Below are 18,569 nucleotides of genomic sequence, written 5' to 3' on the forward strand. Positions count from 1 at the left end.
GGCTGCAGCACACCCTGGGGTATGCTGAGAGCTACACGAAAGGTGAGTTGTTAGAGCTGCAAATGACTCCATTAAGAATAATATAAAGTAAAACTTGAAAGAAAACATTCTCCTGGACAATTGGGAGGAATGCTGGGGACCCTTTTCTTGGATTGCATCCCTTCAGGATGCTGTTCTAATTTAACAAGGCATGAATTTAAATATATTAAGAGCTAAACAAAACACAGAGGATCGGAGAGGTGAAAAGTCACTGCCCCTCCTTGTCCCGCTGTCTTCTTTTTGTTGGCTGCTGGGCTGGGAGACACAAAATAAAATGGAGCAGCATAACCTGTCTGAGTTTTATTCAAATCAGCCAATTAAAACATCAAGTTGAAATGTCAACGAACATGTTATGGCCACTCAGGAATTAAAGCAGGAAAGCATCTGTCTGTCTTCACCACAAAGAATTGAAGATTTTTAATCCCACTTCTGCGAAAACTATGACATTAGATTACAGCCATGAAAAACACCTTCTGCAATGTGCCCTGACTGGCTGCCTGTCATCAGCTGTTGCTCTTTCACAAAATTAGATTGAGTTAAACACCCTCCTTTTTTTTTTCTTTCTTCCTTAGGAACTATTTATCATGCAGTGTTCTTTCCTCAAAGGTGTGCAGTATACCTTTTGACATTTACAAAACTTTAAGTTATTCAGTTCATTTTCACCTTTGCTTTCTGCCCAAGTACTGGTCTGAATCATAGGAAGACCTATTTTGTCTTAAAAACAGCCAGACTGATGCTCCTCTGGCTTTAAATTTTGTTCTGGATATAATCTTAAGGATCCAAAGCTGAAATTTTAAGTAACTCTTCTATCTGAAATACGATGTTGGGCTTGATGCAAACCAATGCCATTATGTCACATCTACATTTTCTGATAGGAACCTGAGGTCGGGAGGCCCGTATGTATTTTGTTTTTTCTTGACAATATTTCAACTGATAATTAGCTATTCAGGCTCCTCTGGCCATCTCCTATTATCTACATACACAAAATTATTCCAAAAAAGGCTTTGTCAGAGTTGACCTGTTTCTACAAAAACATGTGCTTTCAACACACTTTCTTTCTTTGTAATGAAAGTATGTTGTGTCAAAGAATTCCCACTTGTGAGGTTCCAAATATTAGGCTGAGAGCTAGAGAAATGCTTAAGGTAGATAGGTCTGTTAGGGTATTTATTACTATTAATTTGAAGTGCACTAAGTACATAGATGTCATTTTCCAGGCAAACATAATCCACGCTTGGTCTTGCCACTCGTGGCAATCCAAAGGGCTCCATTAGGAGTGTATCCTATAGATACATGCAAGTGGAAACCAACTCTCCAACCTTCAATACTCTTTTAAAAACTCCCACAAAAACAAGCAAACAGAAACCTCTCCATAATCCACCTATTCACTGTGCAAACGTATGTTTCCAGTTGCAGTAATTGGCAGGGTAGCTTTTCATAAAAGTTATGTGCAGGGCAGCTTGTGTCTCTGTAAGTAATATTCTTGTCTCTAGGCCAGATCAGGATCGCAAATAACATTTTGGAACTGCTCCTGGTACATTGTATTTGATATTTAGGTAAAGCTTGCCTGAGAAAAGGCATTTTTATCTTCAGTTCTCATTACACTACAGACATAAATGCTCACCTGGTAGCAGGGATGCCTCTGGTCTTAAATAACAATATTTGGGCTTGTGTCCAACAATGACATGAATGCACAAGCTACAGCATTTGAGTATAGGTAGTCCTGGCTCAAGCTGTTTTCAGAAGGAAGCAAGAGAAGGTACAGGCTCAGCCACTGTGAATGTTCCTTCTGCAAAAGTGGAAAAACACCATGACAGAAGGACATGATGAGGTGGGATAGGTAGGCTGCAAAGTGATGGAAACTCATTGGATGTGGCTGCTATTGGGTTTCTTTTTTAATTCTTCTCTTTCCCTTTCCTTCTTTAGCTGGAAATGAAGACATTCTTGGGGTTGGATGTCTAGACAGAAGAGATTTCAGTGCTCAGCTTGACCAAGTTCTGCTCAGTTATGGCAACATGAGGTGAGCACATAATAGCTGTAGAGCTCAAAGTGACAGCAAGCACAACATGTGCCTGCTCTGTCCTGCTTTTTGCTTTACCATAAATACTGCATTGTGAAAGAAGTGGCAGAGAAGTGGCCTCTGCCCAGTTATCAGTGTTGAAATGTGGGCTGCAAAATACTGAGTTGCACCACATAAAATTGTGATCCATGAGTATCCTCTCCTGCTATCAAATGCACCACTAATTAGAGACATGACAGTACAGTGATGGAAAATTATTGCAAGAGGGCTTAGACTCCTACTGTCCTGATTCTCCCTCCCTACCATACTAGCTGTGACTTTCTTCTGATTCTCTGTTTATACCAAAAAAAAAGGAAGCAAACAGGACCTGCAAATATATTCTTAATTTGAGAAGAACGCTAGGAACATTTTGAAAGACGTAAAGAAGGTATTCCTGAAAGACTTGTATAGTCAGCATGGATAGAGGAGCAATGTCTAGACCAAAACCCAAGGTTTCATGCAACTTACAAATTAAACAAGTAAAACCAGGTATTTTCTGCTTTTTTCAGAGAGATTGAGTTACAAGCAAGAACGGATGAAATCCAGGGCGTTCCCTGCAAGCCAGAATTTCCTGTACAAACACTATTGACCATATTTTTGGAGGAGTGTGTAAAAACTGTTGATGTCCACAGTAATTATAGTGTGTCAGAAAAATTAACATTTGCAATTCCCCATATCCTGAGCAAGAAAGCAGCAGTAATCATACAGACTGAAGTACAGTTAAAATAAACACCGGCCATCCAAGAGGAAACTGTTCCTTCTGCTAAGTTTGAGTTTTCTGAAATTAATAGCTATTTGGATTTTAAGTCTCACCTAATTTATGTTCAAAAAGGTATATGTCTGACATTATTGTTGCTTCCAGGCCTGTAACTTTGGCTTTGCCATGAAGAGTCCATGGTGATAATGGGGTTTTGCACAGCTGTGCGATTCTCATTTGAAGGTTTAGACTCAGAATGTATGAGATCACACCTAATAGCTATCTGAGTGGAAATCATGGCTTGATTTGCATTTTCTGTTTACTTTGTTTTGCTGAAGGGACAATATGTGGGGCTGACTTCAGAACTGAGGAGAAGGAAGTATTGGGACATTTCACTTGAATCCATCATCTATTTCACTGAGAACCCTTTGCCTATAAAGGTTTGAACAAATGCAAAAGAGTAACTCGTACTAAAACCAATCCAGAAATACAAGCTGAAGTCATTAGATACATTTTAAAAAACATCAAAAGATGTATACTGCACATACCCATTTTACTAAGACTGCTCCTCCATCAGAGGCTTTTTTTCCTCTGTAAGTTACTTTGTGCACCTCAGCTACAATGAGACCAAATCCTGCTCCCGTCATGTCCCAGCAAGCAAACACATTGACATGGGAACAAGTAAAGCCTGAAAAGTTTGAAGTGCTGTTTCAGTTTTGGCTGAGCATCCAAAAGCCGTGTGTCCTAAACTGCCTCATCCCCTGAGGTCTGACAAACTGATCCCTTTCCTGCCAGCAGTCTCCTTCTGAAAGAAACAACACCCACTTGGATGGGTGAATGCCCAACTCGTTTCAGAAAAGTGCTGAAGCCAAGGAGCAAGACAACATTTTTTTTGTATTGTATGTGGGATAACATAGCTGATCAGGTGCCTCTTTGTGCTGTCTCATGCAGGTAGCTGGGAAAACTCCCCACAGTGCCCGTTCTGCCCCATATCTGAGGCCTTGGAGGCACCACTGTGCATTACTGAACACAAATCTAGGGAGAGACATTGGAATGACAATTGGCACCAACCAACGTTTCACCAAAGTTCATGGCAGATTGAGTTGGCTGTTTTAGGGATCTGGCTTCAAAAGTGGTGAAGAGGGAACAAATTGGAAACATACAGCTACACTGCAGATGTATGCATGTGATGTAGCTCATTTTTTGTTGTTGTTGTTGTTTGTTTGTTTGTTTTTTTCCCCCATAGCATTTCTTCCAAGCTGCAGGGTTGTTTATTTACTTTATGTCCTTTGAAAAGCTTCTGAATGCTCTGTCTTCATCAGGGAGCTCTGAGTACAATCTGAAGAAACGGTATATAAAGTCTTTTATAGGAAACTTGAGGAAGTGAATAGCAAATGCAATGAAACACAACAGTTGTCCAAGGCTCTGCCTTAGAATCTCCTCCCCAAGGCTATGGCAACACGAGGCAGGATGCAGACTCCTCCATCCCAGAGTTCCTGGTTGGTATGACCTCAAGGCTCCTGAAATTTGGGTAAAAAAGCAGTGATTTTCCCAGCAGAGGGCACTGCATTAACACACTATGCTGCTCGCCCTGCACTGGGGCTGGGATGGAGGGCGGTCAGTTCAGCCTGGGTCTCTTGGTCTTGGTCTGGGGGTGCAGGATCCCAATATCTCATCCTAGACAGAGCTTAGTGTGAAAGGAAGCTGTTACTGGTACTGTTGTATAACAAGCCTTGAGATGGAAACATCTGATAAGTTGGCATTTCAGAGGCCCAAACTGACTCCACTCAATTTAGTTGGGGTTTTCTAAAAAGTTTGACAAATTATGGAATATTTCATTGAACCTAAATCTGCAAAGCTAGCTTTTTGCTTTGCTGATTTCTGTACTAAGTTTTGCCAGTTAAAGTTCTGTCCCAGAAAAGTCAAATTGCTCTGAGATGTGTTCTCCACTGATCATGTTTCCTACCAAAAATTATTCAGGACAGTTTTAGATTACTTGTAGCAATTCCATTTTCTTTTTCTGCACAGAAGAGGAATTCCACCATAGAAACATCCCAGAGAACAGATTACTTATTGTTCAAAAACATCATCGCTAATAGCATTACCAGAGTGGCCCATGAAATCAGTCATTTGTGAGAAAGATGGGCTGATGTTTCTCCCCAGACTGGCAGTTGTGAGGTGTGCTGGACGGGACTGTTGCATGGCAATAAATTCATGTACAGTAACAGATGAAAACTAGGCTGTGAATAAGGAGGCAGGAGAGTTTGTTCTGCTGGCCCTGCTGCTGAGATGCCCTTTAGCAAGTTCCTTCCTATTTTATGAGCTTCTACTAAAGCATCATCTGTCCTGGGGTGGTTTTCAATCTGACTTGATTCAATTGAAAAGTTTCATCCAGGTTTCCCACCAGAAAATTCCCTCTCACGTTAACCAGAACAATTCACAGGCACATACTGAGCCTGTTGCATCATTCATGGCAAATCTTATTGCTATCACTTCTGTTTTATTAATGTAGAGCTTGAAATGATACAGGTGGAATTCTGTTAAAATAAAATGCTTGCTCTTGTCACACTGAAAAATGTCCTTAAGTTTAAAATAAGTATTTCTTCAATATTTGAGCTCACAAATAACAACAACGTTTGTGTTTTTCATCTGAATACAGTACTAAAATCAAGCTGTGAGCACCCTGAGCCTCTTCTGGAGAAAAATGTCTGTATTTACACTCATGTCCTGCTTTAAATTTCTTCAAATATTAGATCTCTTCCCCAGTAATTTGTTTTCATGATAGGATTTGGAGTACTGCTGAGGTTTTTAGGGTGCTACTCCAACAGAAGTAATAAATAAAATGATGATAATAAAGAAATTTTATTTTAAGGGAATTGGGACCACAACTTCCTGAAAATTACTAGACCAGATAATGTCTTTTTCCCCTCTCTCCCTTTATGGCAGGCACTTGTTCTAAAAAAGTTACACAACTTTCTCGAAAATGGACTTTTAAAATCCATCATTTAATGCAATTTTGGAAAGTTAGTGCCTATGCCATTTCCTTTCCTTCCTTCCTCTACCTCTCTTTTTCTTTCTTAAATCCATCCCTGCATTTTAAATTAGTAATAAGAAGTAAAGAAAAAGGAGGTTTATGGGTGAAATTGTTTCAGTGTGACAGGGTGATGTTGGAGTTTTGTGTGTGTGTGTGTGTATGAGTCTAAATGAGGCTTTAGAAAATGATATGGTATCCCCCAAATGGATCTGCTATGGTCAGAGACCATTAGGCAATGGAGAAGATTCCTCCGGGACAGCTGAGACCAGACATCTGAATCCCAGAGGACGGAGATCGCTATTTACTTTTCTGCATGGAGAATTAATATACGTCTCCATGTTTGACCAGCAGCCCTGAACCAGCAAACATAAAGGAAACAGAATGAGTGGGGGGAAAGAAAACTGCATATGTGTTTTTCCCTTTTCCTTTGGTTAAGATTCATTTTCTCATTTGGTATTTGCACATTATTCTTTGCTTTCTCCCTGTAGGATTGTTTTTTTCCTGACTTTGGGGCAATTCATCTGTCCTAAGGAGGTACCTAAAGATAATGAAGAGGCACATAATTTAGTAATCTTGGCCATCTTTTAGTTGGAAGATTAATTTGGGCCTTTAAGTGTCAAGGTTGGTTAAGATGAGTCGTCAGCCACAAAAAGCAATAGCCAGAGGTAGAGACAGGAAACTGGGCCGGTGCAAATGGCACAAAATAAATGAGTCATGGAGTCATTTTGCTATCTGCAAAATGATAGCCTAATGATTAATAAACCAGAAATCCTCCCTGATTCATCCAGGCTAAGCTCAGAGCTCTGACGTTCTCCTTTCACTTTCTTTCCTTGCCCAACGACATGCAGTGATCCCACACTCGTCATCTGCGCTGCTGTTGTTGCACTGAGATTTGGAGTCTTCGCTCCCTTCTGCACAGTATGCACAGATCTCACGTTCGTTGCCTCCTTCACGCAGTGACATGAAAGTGGGAGGGTTGCAAAGGAGTTAAAAAACTGGAACTTTGATAATGAAATGCAGCCCTGAGCAGCAGCACTCCCTCTTCCTGGTTCCACCCTTCACATTGCTTGCAGTTCAGTAGCACTGAGCTGGAGTAGATACGGGTAAGGATCCACTTGGCATTGTTCACTATGAAAGAGAAGCTGAAAAAAACCCTGAGCTTCCAGCAAATGGTCATTGTTAAAAAATAGTCCTTAATCTTCACCCTGAGCACTCTCTCTCTGCCCTAAATTCACCTCCAGTTTTGCAGCACTGAGCTGTCTGCATGGAACTGGGTTCGGTGCTGTGTCATGCAGCAAAGTTAGCAGGCAGTCCCCCTGCACACACAGCTCCCAGCCCAGCAGATTAAGTATGCCAAATTGAAAAAGATGTTTATATTTTAAGAACAGGATGGAAAGTGAGAAGCATTATCAAGAGCAACACACCTCTTATTTCAGTTAGAGTGCGTCTATAATGGGTGGGTGGGTGGGACTGGAAAGAGAGCACAGAAGCATGGAAATGCAGAATTTATGGGGTAGAAAACGGATCTGCAGTCTGACATTCCCTCATGGTGATCTCTCTTCCCAAATCAGTCCAGATTCACTGTTGCCTTTCATGCTGCATGTGGAATAACAGGAATGTAAACTCTGTGTATCGTTTAAAAATGATAAAGCGATTACACACCCACTCAAACCATAGGTGTATTGTTTCTGTTATGCGGTACATGATATGCATCTAATACCCCCTGAAACATTTTACAGCTGAATTCAACTTGTCTTCTCTGAGATTTTCCTACTCTACCCGTAAGCGAAGACAAGGCTCCAGCATAATCCCATTTTATTGTCATCACTCGTATCCTTTGTCGTAATTTGTGGGTGTATGTGTGTGTGAGTATGGCACAAGCCTGTAACCGGTGACAGCCTGTGCTCCTTCCCAACACTGTGTGTCCTGAGCCAAGTTGCAACTGGAAATATCCTGAGCGTTAATGCTTTCGTGTGGCCGATATTCTGCGCCCGCAGCATTTAACAGGGGGGATTTTTTTTCCAGGAGTTTGCCCAGCCTTAGACAAACAGCGCTGTTCACCAAACGAGGACGGTTGGAGGTGTTAGTGGCTGCTTTATTGGCAGATGGAGTGCCCACCAGCAGCCCTTCTGCCCCCGGACCTCACAGCTGCAGTGTCCCCTGCAAACATGAGGTGCTGGAGTTCTCAGCAGGGAGTGCAGGGGCACGTGCTGTCTCCCAGGAGCCCGTTCTGGATTTGGCATCTCATTTGGAGCTCATATTTCTTGCACCCTGGGTGTAATGAGCTTGGCAGTTCGGGATGCTCGAGCCTTCCTCCTTGTGCAGCAAAACCTTGTGCAGCAATGGCCTGAGGGAGAAGCTGAGTTTTACTGAATTAGGTGTTTTTTTGCAAATTAGGCTGGAAAGTTTAGAAGGAAAATGGAGCGTTTCTGAACAAGGTGTCAGGATAAAACATGTGGTTTCTTTCCATTGTTTATTTGGATTTTTCGTTTCAAATTGAGCTCAGACCAGGCTTTGCTTCTGGAGAACTGGGGGTTGTTCAGTTTTCTGCTTCTTGGTTTTTGACTGTGGGTATATCTCCCTTCCCTCTTACATCCTTTCAAAATGAGGGTCTAAATTCTAGATGCTAAGAATGGGAAAAGTGAGAAAGCATAAAAATCCCTTTTTCCAAATTCTCAGTTTTTGTAAACTGAAAAAAAAAAAAAAACCTTCAAAATTTTGCTATCTGAAAAAAAAAAAAAAGAAAGAGAGAGAGGAAGAAATATCTCTAACATATTTCACCACTTTCTTGTATTTTCTGTCTTTCCAATAGAGAAAAGGAAGGGCAGGCCCACAGGGGAGGGAAGAGCCAGAAACGAGGGAAAGAAGTTATGCGATTAAAAATCAAAGCACTTTAAAATGAAACATGGGCTCTTATTTTTATATTTTTAAACATAGGAATAATGTGACATCTTAAGCTGAACATGTTTTTCTTTTTCAGTCTGACATTTCAAAATGAAACACAGGTTTTCATTTCAAGGTATTATTTCATATCCACGCACACATGAAATCAAAACGTATTTTGAAATGGAAGCACCACAGGGGAATGATATTTTCAATTGGAAATTTTTATTCTTGCCCCCGCCCCAATAAATAAATAAGTGGGGTTTCCAGGAAACCCTAAAGCTCAGAAAAGAGAGTGAAACATAATGAAAATGAAGGGTTGTTGGCTGTATTGAGCATCAGATTCTGCTGAAAAATATGTGCAATAGTATGGATTATTTCTGGCACGTTAATTCATCTGTCAAGAAAGTATCTGCTCAGAAACATTTGGGCGTAATTTGCTCATTGTAAATAAAAGATTCATTATTATTTAGGGTTTAACAGTTCCCCAGGCCACGAAGCACAGCTCATATCAGTTAACTTTTCCTATACAGAATATTTTGGAGATTATTGGTTACGGTAACAGAGCAGTGAAAGAACAATGTTTCTGCCATTAACAAATGGTGCATGCAGTTGGAAAATCCCTTTGCCTACCAAACACTCATCTGGGACGGAGCAAACTGTTGCAGTCAATGGCCAGCAGCATCAACATGCAGCACATCTGAGCTAATTTTAAAGCAGTGTGAGTCAAGCTGGTGCATGACCCCCAGGAACCCATTGGACATGGATGGGGTGGCTGCAGCCCACCATCCAGCAACTGCTGCTCGGGGCTGCTCTGCTGACCCAAACCTCGGGCTCCTGCCTCCAGGCTGAGGCACTGAGCTGCCCTGAATGACAGAGCAGCACCATTTAAAGGGCTGTGACGGTTCACAGCCCCACCACGCAGACCCTCACTGGAAGGTCAGCAGATGTGGGCTGTGTTTACAGGAGACATGTGGAAGCTGCTCCTGGGTGGGAAGCTGTGCAGCTGTCTGCAGGGCAAAGCTAAATACACAAAACCTCGCTCTGCGGTTAAAGGCGAACCACCTAAGAAGAGATGTCATGTTTGCTGCAGAAGAATGTGGATGAAATGCTCGGTGAGATGATATTACACTATGGCCTGCAACTCACAGCTTGGCTGGATACCCATCTCCACTGACCTGAGAGCTTGATCTGTCTTGCAATCTGCAAAGCGCTTTCAGCTCTTTGTCTGTGGAAACTGCTGCATGAGCTCAGTCGAGATACCTTCATTTTTATTTTCTAAAGCAGCACACAGGTCCATTACACTCTGTGTAAATCACTCACAGTAAATGTACGAGGCTGCAATGTAATTTGGGGTTTTCAAGACTTTTCCATGAGTTATCCACAATCAGAGGCAGTTGGCTACAAGCAGAAGAGATGGAGTGTCGGTGCACAGGGAGGAAAATTGTGCCTTCTGTTTCTCTTTTCAGTATATAAACCACATGCTGCATAGTTGGGTTGGAAATGAAATAGGGTTGTAGTTCTCCAGCTGCACAGACTGTACTTTTTAGCGTTCTGTTACGTAAAGAGCATGCAAATATATTAGCAAGAAAAAAGCTGAATTTGCCCATAAAGGCATGTGATTAATGCTGTGCTGAAAGCTCGTTTAAAGAACTGTACATTGCAGCTCACTTGAGAAACAGAAAGAAGAACAAGAACACAAAAAGTGAGCTGAATGTTCCGGGTATGAACAAATTTAGTGTAGCTGTAGAGGGCACTAAAGATCTTTAGGATTTCTTGGAAAGAAGAGAAAACTGCAAGTTGCTTTTTACACTTTAGGATTAAAAAAAAAGTTAACCCTCTTTAGGAGCAAGTGGGACCACATCAGACTCCAATATTACAGCTTCTCCCCTTTTAACCGCTAATAGCAGGTTGAACTCACTTCTGTTTTGATTTGGGGTTTCTTTCTTCAATTTCTAAGAAATCGTGAGTTTTGTGGAGCCCGAACTGCACCGAATTCAGCAAGGCAGGATCAGTTCAGCACAAGCAAATCTCATTCCTTCAAATATTGCCTGACCAGCAGAGAAATGACCATTCTTCAGTCAGGTGGCCCTGGCTGAAGTGGGACCATAGATCTGTTCACATGAATGTGAATCCTAAACAGCTTTCTGTGTGCCAGACACTTGGGGTGTTTCACTTGTTTAGCTCTGCACATCGACGACTTTTCTGGCTCTGCCTCACGTAAGGCGAGTTTTTTCTTGTGGTATTTTCTGCTAGCAGAAATTGGAAATCTCACAAGAAATCCTGTTCTGATGAGATTCCCAGCCTGATACACAGCTTTGGAGTGAAACTACAGATTAAACGCTGAGTTTCTGTACTCTGTATGCAACAGGTCATATTCTTCAGGAAATAAAGATGCAAAATGCTCTGTTGTAGTCTGAGATTTGTTTTCAGATTACAGGACTCAAGTTCAGTGTTGAAGGCAAAGCCTGTATGTTAAATCAGCACAAGATAACTTTTAAGGCTCATTTCCAAAGATGCCCAGCATGTACTACGTGCAGCTCTGCAGCTGACGCTCAGCCTGAGCCCAGGCTTCTCTGCATAAATCTGCACAGTCATCGAGATTTTCCTGGGTATTCTGTCAGCTCTGCATCAGACCCACACTAGAAAATTTAGCCTGACTACGAAGTCTGTCTGCTGCCTAATTATATTGCCACAGCTATGACGATGTAGGTTTTTCTGCAGCTTCTACTCTGGAATCAGCATGTCTAATAATAACATGGTAATGACACTGCTGTGATCTCATTGGTAACTCGTCCCATGTACTCAGGCCTTATATGCATGCCCCCAAAAAATCCCACATGGTGAGAAGCCACCCTGATGTGCCCTTGAGCTCACACTCAGCAAAGCCATGTATGAGCTTTGAGATGTAAATGAAAATTGTTGGATTTCTATCAGTTGATAGCAAGGACACACATAACCAGCACAGTTCCCTTCTCGGGCTCTGAGGACATTTCGTTCCTGAGAACTGTCCCTTCCATTTCAGCAATGAATTGGTGGAGGAGCTGAAGATGCCTAGATAATACTGGCAAATTGTTTTAATTGAACTACTGGAAGTCTTGAGAGTGACCTATCACCCTGTATTACATTTGTGGACAGAGCCAACCAAGTGGGTGGGACACAGCGTGGGACAAGACTGCTTCCACAGACAGCTTGGTGGGGGGCCTGCTGCCTACAGGAGCCTCCATCAGCCCTATGTATGCCAGTACCCATTGCCCCATGCACAGCTCTCAGCCCATATTTAAGGCATGGGTACTGATAATGTTAGTTCCTCTACAAACAACATCAGACAAGCTCTGATTTTCAACGTTAAACCTTCAAGAGGGGTTCGCCAGCCCTACTTGGCCAGACGGGTCTCGCTGGATTGTTTCCTTTCCTTCCCTGGCAGGGTGCCCACACTCTTTTGGCATGAATAACTGCACATTCAAATGGAGCATTTGGTTTCCACAAACACATGTGCATGTGACCTTCAAATTCGCTTCCACAAACATTTGTGTCATTGTAGGTTAATGGGTGCGTGAACAGTACTACATGGAAAGAGGTTACTGTGAATTTTCTGGTAGAGAAGCAGCCTTTTGCACTTGAAAAGCAACAGAATTATATGGGACACTCCTTGTCTCAGATACAGCAAATTCATGGGGAAGTCAGATATTTCAGTGTTAGTGGCAACCAGCCAGTAGGACGAGGTAATTTAACATCCACTTCTAGGTACAAAAAGGCGCTGGTGACAAGACTGGGATGGTTGTATCTGGATTTACACTAAAAGACAAACATTTTTTCAAAGCATTTGGAAAAGGAAAATAAAACCTATTTTAAACACAAAAACAGAATGAAAAAAAACCTGAGATCTTGAATCCAAGCTCTGTCTGGGAACCACAGATACTCTAAGCTAACAGAAAAATGATGTAGCTTAACTTATAAAAATAGTAAAACAGGGGAAAAAAAGTACCACATGTTCCTCATGGATTGCAAGCCAAACAATTGTTATTGAGTTTAAATCATGCTCTGACATAACGCTATAGAAAACCCTGGAACAAATGGAGCCCACGTTGCCGAATGGTGCTCTGCTGACAGCAGTGTGCAGTCGGAGCTGAGCGTCATGTTTGCTCAAAGACACTTTGATGGCTGCTTTTACAAAAGAAAAAGAAAAATATTCAGCCTTCCTCATACCCAGTAACCAACCTGTAGTGCATGAGAGCAAATGAGTTTAAAGTACAAGCCACCCTGGCTGATAGAGCCGGACTCAGCTGTTAGTCATCAACCGCCACACAGCCCGGTGCCGGCCGTGCCGAGTGCGATGCCAGAGCCTGGACAGCCATGGAATACTAATGGGCAGCTGTGGAGCTCTCTGTTTATTTTTTCTTTTGAAATAGCCATGCAAATAAGACACTGGCACAGAATGTCAGTGCCCCTGGAGCTTATATATGATACACGAGATTCATTGCTTTCTTTTACTTTTTCCTTCTCTCTCCCCCTTCCCCCCGGCTTTTCTAGTTCTTTCGTCTTTCTTTTTTAATCCATTCTCTCCTCCTCCCCAAATTAAGATGAAAGTTTGCCTGGTGGTAAGCCTATCAATTATTAAAAGGGCCTTAATTTTTCACAAATCTCATACTACTCCTTCAAGTCCACTGCCTGAAGCAGCAGGCAGTAGTTCTGGGATGAACTCTACTCCTGTCCCAGAATGAGCCTCTGCTTTGTGTGTACCCATGGGACAGGGAAAAAACAACAGATGAGCCTCCAACCGGCTTAGCCAGCTTCCATGAACTGATTTTTGGTCTCTGCAGAGCTGCTATATTCTCAGCTGGTTGCAAAAACATAAAACCAGAATACTTCACGCCTGAAGCAGAAGCCCCCCTTCTAGCTTAGAAAATGTTTGGTCTTAAGATATGTAGAAACTCACGTTCCTGTGAGCCTCAGGGGTATTTAGGGATCTAAACATCCCATGTGTATTTAATTGCCCCACCCTGTTAAATTCACTAACCCAAAGAGTAGTTTTAGAGGGGTTGTACTACTGCAAGACCTGAAGAACTGAGGGCTCCAGATTTTAAAGCTGTTGCATCATGGATTTTTAAATGATTGGACATTAATTTCCCCTAATTTCATTTGCTAAAACACATGGGAATTAACCTGATATAAAACTGCTGCAGGTGTCACTGAGGCCATGAGACTAAAGTTTATTCTTGTGCTGGAGGCTGTAGGAGTCTGCTTTTCCAGGTAGTGCTCCAGGCACGTTTGTGTCAATGATCCCTCCCAGGCCTTTTCCCTTCCTTTAGTTATGTATCTGTATGCAGAATTTGGGTGCTGGCTTTATTTTTCTACATGTCCTAAGAACCCCATTGAAGCTAACACACCAAAGGATTGGCTCATTGATTGAGCAACAGCATAAGAATGCACCTGGGGAAAATCCGGTTGGGCTGGAGAGCAGCTGGGTACCAATGGCTGCATGGTCCTTTGCTGCAAAGGGCTTTTCATGTCTTACTGTCAATATTTTTATTTCTAGACTACCAACATGATAATAAACCAAAACAGGCCAGAAGACTTGTATTAATGATTTCTACTAGCTCAAATGGGCTAAAAAACACCTTTGAGCAAGAACAGACAGTGGACTTGTTTCTCTTTGTGGTGACTTGAGTGCTGCTAAGTTGATATTCACCATCTGCAAAGCCTGAGCTCATTGAAATTATACCAGATCTCTCTTGCAACCATTTCACTGCATGTGTCCCTCTATATAAAGCAGCTTTAAACCACTGAGACGGCTCTCATGAAGTGCTGTAGTCCCTGAACCTTCCACAATCAATAACTAACAGTTTAGCAGAGGTGTATAAACAGTGTGAACAAGTCTATCTAGATCATATTATAAAATTAAAACCATTTTAATTTGTTTCAACCAATTCCAATGTGAGCCTGTCAGTTTTTGTATGAAAAAAAGGAAAAAAAAAAAAAAAAAGGCAACAAAAAACACATAGGGTGGAAATATGGCCATCTCGTTGCTTCCAGAGTGTTTTTAGCTCAGTGAGGTCTGGGTGGTCCGTGAAAATGAAATGACTGGACAGGTATTAAAATGAATTGCAGAAGCTTTTGCTATGGAGTCAGCATGTCCCGAGGCGAGGGGCGAGTTGGATGGGCTGATGGAAAGGTCTGCAGCCAGAGGTTTGTGGCACAGCATGGAGTTCCAAGAAATGTTGTAGTCCATAAATGAAGTGAATGTTTCATGTTTGAAGGCATTCCTTTTTCTTGGAGATCAGTCCTTTTATCTGGATCTAGCATCCATATGCAAGTACCAACATATTCATACTGTGAAGGGTACGGTAGGTTTTAGCTGGAGCCTTTCTGGCTTTGACTGATGTCTCATTTTTGCTGTTTCCTAGAAAAGAATGAGTCTATCGCTCTTCTCCCAAAAACGAGACCCTCTGCTGCATTGAAGATGTGAGAAAGAGTACTGAAATCTGTTATCCAACAATGTAAAATACTCTTGACCACACACTTCTGCTGCATAGCAGGGATTTAAGAACTCTGTGGGAATGCAGTATCCTGTATCAGAGGGGAACACTTGAGATCCAGGAGTAAATCTGAGATCCTTATTGTGAGCAGAACTGGAATGTGTTACTCTGCATCCCAGATCTGACTTCACTACATCTTAATCAGCCTCATCAGAAACTAATATGAAAAAAAAACAGTCTTAGGTTTCAACAGTTGTAGCATAAAATATCTTCAGATATTGTTTTTTTTTTTTTCTTGCAGACAACAAGAATGCATATTTAAGTCTGAAAGGGAATTAGATAACTTGGAATGCTCAGTTAAAAGAAAAGAAATGCAGTCTCAGTTCCTTACTCCATCACAGGCATGCTGGGATGTGCCTTTATCACCCACAGTGCTGGGATTAATAGTTCAGGCACAGCATTACATTAGCACTGTTACACAGCTTCTGACCTAGAGATGTCTTGACTGGGAACATACACAAAATGAGACCCTGCCTATACCCTTAATGGGGACATATTATACTCTCTAGAGGCTGAATTTGGCTCCCCTGGCGTTAGCCATCTAAAAGCAGGATATTGCCTCTGCACCAGTCATGTCTCTCCTTTGGAGAGCGAGATGCACCGCAGCAGAAGGATTTACACCCTCCTGATGTAAAGGCTGGGTGAGTGAGGACAACATGGAAGACAGAGAGCTGGGATTGAGGTGAGGGAAGCATCTTGTTATTAGTTTCACGTGTTTATGTTCCAGGTGGATGTTCAGGGCAAGGAATCAGGATGGGTCCCTTCTGCACTCACTCTGCACAAACCAGTTACCAGTCATTTCCCCAGCTCTTGTTTCCCAGGCCAGGTTCAGCTTGTGCTGCTTAATGCTGTTTCTTGGATCTTCTCAGCTCATTTGGAAGCAAACAAAGGGTCAGCCTTTTCCGTAATCCTCACACATCATTGGCATCTTTGTCTGTCTCTGCTACAGAGCAGAACAAACACAAAGGCTGCATCTCGATGTACCCTGCGCACCAAGTCCCTTCAAGTGTAAAGTGAAAATGTTGGCAGGGAAATATGGGAAAGTTGGGTAGCTGCCTGTGCCCTACCTGGCTTGCAGATAAAAGAATTAGATTGCCAAGTCTGCTAGCCTTTAAAGCTTGACAAATCCACACACTAGACATTTGAATAGATATAAAAAGTTGAGGGAAAATCGTCTCTAGAGCTACAAAGCTTCTCTTCTTGTATTGCTTCTCAAATGAATTCAGATAATCTTATAAAACTCCAGGCTCCTTTATTTCTGACACTCATTGTGTAGTTCTGTAAATCACAGATTCTTAATCTTTTCTATTCCATCTTTCTCAATTTTCGACTTGTTCTCTTTCCTGTGTCCTTGTGTCTTTGTGTTCTCAAAGAAGATCTTGTTGCTCACAGAAATACAGCCTGGCTTTATGCAGACTGCAGCAGGAAGAATAGTACTCCCCAGCCACAACAATAACAACGTCAGCTCTCTCTGCATCCCCCCAGGGTGCCAGTCCTGCACAGGTGGGAAAAAGCCCCTCAATGTCCCACTTCTTTAGGCTGCAGAGACTCCAGGGATCCTGAAGTTGCAAAGTATTTAAGCAAGAGCCTTACAGCTTTCTGAGAACGGATGGATCAGGTTGATCAGGGTGAAGGTTAGAACAGAACCATCCAATTTTCCATCCCAGGCTTGTGCAGGAGAAATCCAAGTTCCTTCTCCAGGGAGCCCACAGAGCTTTGCTCTGGTGGTAGAGAGGATGAGAAGATGACAACCCTCAGGATTATCTGTAGTTTTCCCGGTATTACAAGTCCTTGTAATGGTTGGTCATTCCCTGAAGACATTTTTTAAATGTAAGTTCAGTTTTCAGATGTTATTTGCTAATTGCTGCTGGTATTTAATAATGGCAAACTTTAAATTATGCAGGCAGCCACTAATCCACATTATTCAAAGACATTTCCAAAATTCTACCCTAAACATTCTTTGCGGTCCTTAACAAACAGAGGCAGTTCTCAGCTGGCCCAAAAGTCACATTGCAAATATTTTCACAAAAGCAAGGATGAGCAAAACGAGCCTACGGCCAATTCAATTCATTACATAGACTTCCACCCATGTTTAATTTGGAGAGCCCTGTTTGTTTTCCTGAACTCCCTTCTCAATCCTAAATGAAATTATGACCAAGCCTACTTGGACCATCACAGATTTAAGAAAAACATGCTTTAAATTAATATCTAGGTCTCCTTACCTTCCCCATTACTGAGACAGAAAACTGTTCCCTCTTTATTCAGATGCTCCTCAGAACAAGTTGGTTCCTCATTAGGACAGTAGCTCCCAGTTTTGGAGCTGGAGGTTGAAGTTCCTGCTTTTATATGTTGCATGAACTGGGAATATCACTTGCCCTCCTTCACACATCCAGGAAATAAACATTTCCATTGTAAAAGCATTAGTGTTTATGGTGATGAGACATGAGATAGCAGTGGAAAGGGAATTCAAGCTGTGTGCTCATCTAAGTACACTACCCTGCAACAGTGGCATAAATATTGACAATAGTGAGGTAATGTTAGTGTGAGGCTATAAACCTTATTGACCTTTTACAGCACACATCCGCCTAAATTGATGGGACTCTAGGAAGAGCAAACAGGAAAGTGTCCCAATGAATCTAGATAAGCTGTCTCAAGCACACACTGAGCAGAAAACAGGGCAAGCTGCTCATTTCAAGGATCCTGTCTCCATAAAGCTGGAAGTCTTTTTTTGCTAACGCTCAGAGCCAGGATGTTAAACACCCACCAAACAGTTCAAAGACCTCAAAGCGAGACGCGTCACTCACTCAACAGAAGCTATCTAGAAAGATCAGCAGGCTGACAGGTTTGGAGATGTGTTCCAGCACTCCCAGACATGGGGAAAGCTTGTCCATAAGCTGTGGACAGATGAGTTGTTCTGGATCCAGAACTGCTGAAGCCTCCGCAGCTCTTCCTGGTGAGCTGCCTGCAGAAATGGCCAATTCATCAACAAGCTGCATCAAGCTTAAGCTATTTAAATGCTACGCCTGTGATAAGATGGCAGGGCAAGGAAAGCTCCTGGAAGAGATGTAGGAAAATAATGTCTGTACAACTCGCAGAATGACGTCTAGGCTGGGCTGGTGGCCAAAGTCCTAGAGAAAAGCAAGAGTGAGCATAAGCTGGCTCGCTGATCTTCAGACTTAGATGTATTTTCACTAGAAAATAAAGCAAGGAGGCAAGCCCTAGACTGTGGATCATAAACATGCCAGAATTTCCAACAGCTTGGGGGATTCACAAGTAGCAGGCTGAGGTGAGAGGAGTTTGGTTTCAGGTTTAAATATCCCT

At 42.2% G+C, this 18,569-nt stretch overlaps 1 long non-coding RNA gene across 2 annotated transcripts in view; it reads right to left on the reverse strand.

Annotated features, from left to right (window-relative positions):
- The window catches only part of LOC124417298, a 47,718-nt gene extending 30,047 nt beyond the window's left edge, over positions 1-17,671 (reverse strand). For both annotated transcript variants that reach the window (XR_006931769.1, XR_006931768.1), the window contains exon 1: positions 17,471-17,671. This is a non-coding gene — a long non-coding RNA (uncharacterized LOC124417298). The remainder of the gene's footprint in view (positions 1-17,470) is intronic.
- Between the last annotated feature and the right edge of the window lie 898 nt (positions 17,672-18,569).

The sequence above is a fragment of the Gallus gallus genome, chromosome 18 (assembly GCF_016699485.2).
Source record: "Gallus gallus isolate bGalGal1 chromosome 18, bGalGal1.mat.broiler.GRCg7b, whole genome shotgun sequence".
Taxonomy (NCBI): Eukaryota; Metazoa; Chordata; class Aves; order Galliformes; family Phasianidae; genus Gallus; species Gallus gallus.